Consider the following 6,725-nt stretch of genomic DNA (forward strand, 5'->3'; position numbering starts at 1 on the left):
GACACATCGTCTTACATCAAGGTAAGACATGACAGCGTCTTTAAACAGGTAATGACCCCCCCAGCAGCCCCCGACCCTCTCCCCGGACCTAGGGTTCCTTCCCCCTTTCCGCGGGAAAAGAGGCTGGTGGAGCTGGGGCCACTAGCTAGACTGGATGAGGATGGCGCAGACCCCCGGGAATCCCTGGTTGAGGACCAAGCCTCTTGGCCGCTTCTCTTTGGGAGAATGGAGGTGGGCGAGCCTGATGAGGGCCGTGCAGGAAAGCCCAGACACCGGCACCAGGACCCGCGGGCCAGCGTCCGGTCCCGATGGGTCATGCGCCCACGCCGCGCCATGCACAGCAGGTTCCCCGAGTCAGGGGTCTGTGTGGACAAGAGCGTGAGGGTGTGAGCTCGCGCGTGTGGGTGCGGGCAAATGATCGCGACGCGCTTCTCTTACGGGTTCGACACCCCCGGTCCTCAAGCCCACCTTCCTCGGCTCCACCGGCCCCTCAAAAGCGCAGATTCCTGTATTTGAAGGTATATCGAAGGGGGTTGGTTGGTTTTTTGGTTTTTTTTTTCCTTTTCCACAGCAGTTCCCAAGAATGTAAACAAACCGAGACCAGGACATCTGGGTTACACGTTTAATGAAAATCCGCCAGCGGGGCGGGCCGAAGGTGCGGAGCTGCCCGGGGTGGGGACCGCGGCGAGGTCCTCTCGCATCCCAAGCGCGACCTCCCGCCTTCCGGGTAGCAGCCCAGATCCTTCCCCAGCTCCGAAAAGGAAGGACCGCTGCGGCTCGGCAAACTAACTCCCACCTCCTTAGGTCTCGGCTCCGCCCCCTCCTTCCCGAAACCCCGCCCCGAGAGGCCCCCGCCCCTCCCTCCTGGCCCCCTCCGCTGCGTCCAGCATCCGCGAAAGCCGGGCGGAGTGACCGTCTGCGGGCACCGGGCACCTCGACTGCGTGGGGACTCTCGGGTCTTATCTGAGCGCGTCAATTATGCGTCCAGCCCTCCTCCTGTTTCTCTCGAGGGAAATCTGTGGACACCAAGTAGCATCTTCCCCGCCTGTGGTCTGAAGGAGTCCACATAGTCACTTTGGGGAAGCCAGGTTTTGGAGGCTTGGCCGGGAAGGGCTGTTTAATCTATCAGTGATGAATGAATGAAAAACGAGTGAATCAATGGACGGGTAATCAGTAAACGGATGGGTGGATGGATGGCTCCCAGGAGGTGGCAGAGCAGACACAGACTACAGCGAGCTCGGTTCGCGGCGTCCAGGTTTCCTGGGGGGTTATGGGCGCTGTAACCCCTCCCACCCCACCGTTCCCGGGACGCGGGGCGCAGCTGACCCGGCTCTCACTCCCGGCTCTGCCCCGAGGGCTGCGAAGGGCCCCGGGGCGGGGCGCTGCAGTCTCTCTCCCATCCACTGGGACCCCCGAGCCTGCACACACCCGGGGACCCAAAACCTTAAGGATGACCCAGAGGGGCAAGTGGGAGCCCGGGAGCCTGACCCAGGCCAAGAGTCAGAGAGAAAGCTAACGGCCCCGGCGAGTGGAGGGAGCCGCTGGGGGTGGGGGAGAGGGGCGGCAGTCTACGAGCTCCGGCCGCCAGGGGAGCCGCTCGCCGCAGGAGCTCCTTTCAAGGGGAAAAAATGGATTTTTCGGCAGCCACAAAGTTTGTATTGTTGCACAAAGAGGTGCATTGATGAGGTCGGGAGGTCCGCGTGGCGGTGACAATCTTGGGTCTGTTCCGCAGTCTCCCTTACGCCTACCATTTGCCAGAGGGGCACAAACAGTCTCCGGCCGCCAAAGCCCCGGCCATCCCGCCTCAGCACTCGGCTCCGATATTATTGGCAAACACGGCAGGTCCAGGCGCCCGGGCCCCAGGAGCCAGGAGACGAGCCGGGCCTTGGGGAACCAAGGGTGCCCACTCCACCCGGGCAGCGATCTGGGTTCCAAGTGCTCAAGGAGGACCGCGCAGGAGAGAGCGTAGGGCGGATTTGAGGCTGGAAAGAGCAAGAGAAAGGTGAAAAGGGGGAGAGCATTGTATTTGTACTAACTTATTTAATATTAATAACAACCCTAGGAAGTGGTCCATTTTGCAGATGAGAAACTGAGGCATTGAGAGGTTAATGTAATCTAGCTTACAAGGGGCAGAGCCAAGGTACAAACAATAAGGGCAAAGTTGTGCTGACTGCCAGGCGAGTTCTAAACACTCACTCCATCTTTACAACAGCCCTTTGAGGTAGATCCTATTATAAACCCGTACAGATGCGACATTGAAGCACAGAGAGGTGAAGGAACTTGTCCAAGGCCACAGAGCTGGTAAGTGCAGAGCTAGAATATAAACCCAAGGAGCCGGGTTTCCCAGTGCGAATGTTCGACCAGGACGTTCCACTTGCAGGTATCGGGGAGAGGCAGGAGACCCAGTGGAGGAACCCTGACCATGTCCTTGCGAGGTGCCCGCACTGGGCAAAGCACTTGGCAATTCCAGCGCCAGGAGCACATCCCCGAAGACCTCTCGCCGCCCCACTCGAGACTGGCAGGGTCCCCCACTTTCCCTCTTTACGAGTCTCCCAGACTCCTTGTTCTCGCTCCCCCTCCAACCAGCGTGCTGGTTCAGCCCACGCTGCATTCTGGGGGAGACTCCCCCCAACCAGACGAAAAGAGGCTGGTAGCCCCAGAATGTTCGCTACGGCACGGCCCAGGGGCAGCATCTGGCCGGCAGGTCCTGAAACGGCATTTCAAGGACACAGGTCTGTACTTTGCATGCTGTTAGGGGCGGCTGGGAGGCAGGGCGGCTGGAGATTCGGAAAGGCTGAATTCTCCCTTCCCCCAAAGCCCCCGTCTAGGCGCCGCCACCGGGTGACGGTCCCGGCACCTGGCTGGTCTCCACCTCTTGTCAGCCTGCGCTCTCTGGTCAGTCTCGGACTCCCTTGGGATTTCCTCCTCGACGCCGCGTGGTCTGGGGACCCGGCCCCGGAGCGCCAGGGGCTCGAGGCGCAGAGACCCTCCCCCTCCCGGGCCCTCCCGCCGCCGCGGCCTCCCACGTAGCGTTTTGAACCCTCTTGGCGCTAAGGCAAGAACGAGCGTGGGGAGCGGGCCGGGCCAGCAGAGGCTCTAAATCTTCCTTCAATCTGTGAGTCGATGAAGTCTGAGAAACAAATTCAAAGCAGGCGCGCCTGCAGAGCCTTCCTGCAGAAATATTCCCCGGCATTCAAGCGCATCCAGGGGCGGCTCGAGCTGCCTTGTTTGGCTAAGGTCAGACGAGACTCGAGTTCTCCAATAAAAATAAATCTCAAATTAATTATGGCCTCGAGCGAGGGGCCAGACACTTGAAGCTGCAGTTGTGCAGGCTGGAGTTTTGGCGCTCGTTCGCCCATCCCTCCCCCGCGCGTCCTCCCCCACCCCCCTTGCCAGCTCGAATACCCGCCGAGGCCGCCGGACCGGAGGGGCCGGGAGGAGGGAGGACGAAAGGGGAAGGACACGCCCGAGACGCCCTGCCAAGCCTGGCATCTTTCGGGGTTTCAAGTGACCGGAGGTCCCGAGGTCTGGAGGCACCCCAGGGACCCGGCTCCGGTTGTCGCGTCCTCCCACCCCCAACCCGGGCTGGGACCGAAGAAGCCCGGGAAGCCGTGTCTGGAAAGTCTTGACCGGGTCAAAAGGGCTGACATTGAGCGAGCCAAGACACGTTTCACCCCGCCGCTCCCCTCCCGGGGGAAGCCGGACTTCCGCATCTTTGAAAATATTGTCAAGTGCGGATGGTGCGAGGCAAGTCGCCCCACCACAGTTGCAATGCAAATGCTCCAAGTCCAAAGGTTCCCTGAGTACTCGCCCCCGTGGGCATGCTTTCTGCAAGTGACCTGAGACTCAGAAACGTGTGGTGGGCTCTTCTGTTGGTTCCCCCCACACACAACCCCGACCCCCGGTTGCTTGCTTTTGTTTTCAGTGCGGGTTCGGCTCCCTTGGCTGTGAGCTTCCCCTGACTTGAAAGCCATCCGGGGCTGGTGGAGTGGGCAGGACGGTACTGGGCATCAGCTCCTGGTCACCAGCCCTGCCTAGTCTAGGAGAGGGAGAGGCAGGACAGTCCCTGGTGAGCCAGGAAAGAGGGTGTGAGCAAATGTGTGGGTGGGGTAACCAGCCCCTAGCTGCGCCAGGAGAAGGTGGAGGAGGGCGAGGGGGAGGGGAGAGGGCAGAAGAGGGGTGACGAGAGAGAAGGGGAAGGATCTCCCTCCCCAGCTCCAAGGCCGTTTTCATCTGTAGCCGCTTCACCACAGGCTCTCTATCAATTTGTCTCAATGCAAACATTCGAAATATTCTCTTTGGCTGCTCGTGAAAACAATGTGAGCTGCCAGGATCAAACCATCTTTCCAGATGTCTGGTGGTTACCACATTAAACAGGGCAGACTTGTTTACTGTTGTGTTTGGTTAGGGCTTTTTTTCCCCCTTCAGGATTTAAAAAAGCAGCAGCAGCAGTGGAGTGGGACATCAAACCCAGAGTTACATAAGTGGGCAGCCCTGCCCACTGCCATGCCAGTGAGGGTCACAGGGAGACTCAGATTCCCTCGGAGGGCTCTTCAGAGTTGGGGGGCTCTTCTTTCTGGGTGGAGGACCTTGTGAATGGACAGGAGCTTCTGACAGAGGGGCTGGTAAACACTGAAAGCCACGGCCCCAGTGCCAGTCAGTGAGTCACTAAGGGGTGACAGCTGTACCAGTGCCAGCCTCTTCCCCTCCCCACCATCTTCAAAATTACGAAATTGCCAGAAGCTTTGGTTTTACAGGCAGAAACAGAAAGTGCTGTTGAGTTCCACAGCTCAAGCAGGAGGGCAAGTCCTCACTTTAATCTAGTTCCACACTGAGCTCTCCCTAGGGGAGAGGCAGCTCCTGCTAAAAGGAGTTGGGGGTACTAGAGACGCTGGGGTGACTTACTGATCAGAGCAGTGAAGCCAATCTGTTATTTGCCAGGCTGGACAGGGGCTGGGAAGAGACACCTGGCCAATGTTTTGCCACAGAGGTGCTTTCTCAAGTACTAGGAAGACCGGGTGTAGAAGGGGGAGATGCTGGCTGGCCTGCGGTGGCCTTTAACGGCCTGAGTGTTTGCCCAGCACCAGGAAGGGGGCCTCCGGCGGTAGACAGGAGTTCTCTCTGCCTGAAAGAGGGGGAATGTGGCCGGGGGTGCCGGGTTTCTGGTCAGGTCCGTGTGGGAAGCGGTTTCCCCGCTCCCTTCTGAAAGCCTTGTTGTCGTTTGAAGGTCGGCAGAGTCTGGGCTGAAAAGGAAACAATTTGGGGTTTGAAAGGATGTAATTCATTCTTCCTTTCCCTTTAACCTCTTTCCTCTCTGGAAAGCATGTGGAAACGCTGAAGGGAAGAGAGAGAGGGCGGGCGTCGGGGCCGAGGGGAGGAAAGGGTTAAGCCTGATTTCTTTTAATTGAACACTCCAGAACTGGTGGCCCCAGGCAAAGGGGGGGACTGACCCCGCTAGCGGTAACCAGATGTGGCGGTCCCAGGGGAGCCCCCGAGCAGACCCCTGGATTGAGAAGCAGACAGGAGGTGGGGGGGGGGCCGGCCCGGCCCCCATCCCACCCCCACCCCATCACCCCACCCCTCTCCCCCGTACGCACACCGAGTCACAATTGCTGGCAAGCTGCACCCGCCACTCCAGGTCCGGTCACGTTCAGACCCGTGTCTGTATTCGAACCCAAAATTGGAGCTGAATTGATGAGACTAATTTCGAGAAGGGGGTGGGGGGAGGGAGGGAGGCCAGCGAGCTCTCGGGATCAACTGCTCCTGAAGAAATAAAGAATTAATAAGTCACCTTTTTCGCCGCTGTGGACACCCTTCTGAAAATTTTTCTTTCCAGTTGACTCGGATCTCCTCTGGATTTTTTTTTTTCCTCTTTCTCCGGGTGGACTCTTAAATAAAAGTGAGAAAGTCCAAAGCGTGGTCTGGAGAGCGTGGACAAGGTAACCTGTTTCGGAGGAGGTCGGGGAGAAGCGAGTCAGGCCGAGAGCGCCCGGGGGTCCCCTCGCTGCGCCAACTGGAGCGGGCGGCGGCACTGCGGAGGGACCCGGGAGGTCTCCGGGTGGCGGGGTCCGACAAGGCGGGCCGAGGGGAGGTTGGCCTCACGGCGGGGTGGGGATGATGGTCTGGAGCCCCGGCGGGCGCCGGGGGTCTCACCCGGGAGAAGTCTGGGTCGGTGTGGGAATGTTGCCTGCTGTGCTTTGGAGACCCGCCGGCCGGCCTGGAGGGACCGTCTCTCCGTAGTGTAGGTTTCTTGGGGCCCAAGGTGGCGTTGCATAGGCGGCTTTGACCCGAGTGCCAGGGCTTGGGCCATCGGGTTGGGGTATGTGCCAGGGAGTTGACCCTAGAAGGCGCGGAGCAGTGGCCTGGGGTGCCGCAGGTCTCGGCCCTCGGCGGGCGCCGGGACCTCCCCAGTAGCAGAGGGGCCGAGGCGCTCCTCCCCGCGTGCGTCCCTCCGCTCACGCTCGCTGGGAGCCGAGTCCACGCCCCCGACTGCCGGGGTCCGTCCGAAACCGCCCCGAGTCCGCGTCGATGGGTGAGCCGCTCCGGGAGTCTGCGCGACTCCGCAGCCGAGGGCCCGAGCGGAAAAATTCCCATTGGATGCACTTTCTAATGGTTGGTCGGCTTCGGTCTGCGTCCGGATCTTCCCGGGCAGTAGGCTCCAGGTTATCCCCAGCCCGAGTAAACTCTACCGTCCCCCGCCTCCCCCCCCCCCGCCACCACACACA

The sequence above is a fragment of the Lipotes vexillifer genome, unplaced genomic scaffold, assembly GCF_000442215.2.
Source record: "Lipotes vexillifer unplaced genomic scaffold, Lipotes_vexillifer_v1.1 scaffold442, whole genome shotgun sequence".
Lineage (NCBI taxonomy): Eukaryota > Metazoa > Chordata > Mammalia > Artiodactyla > Lipotidae > Lipotes > Lipotes vexillifer.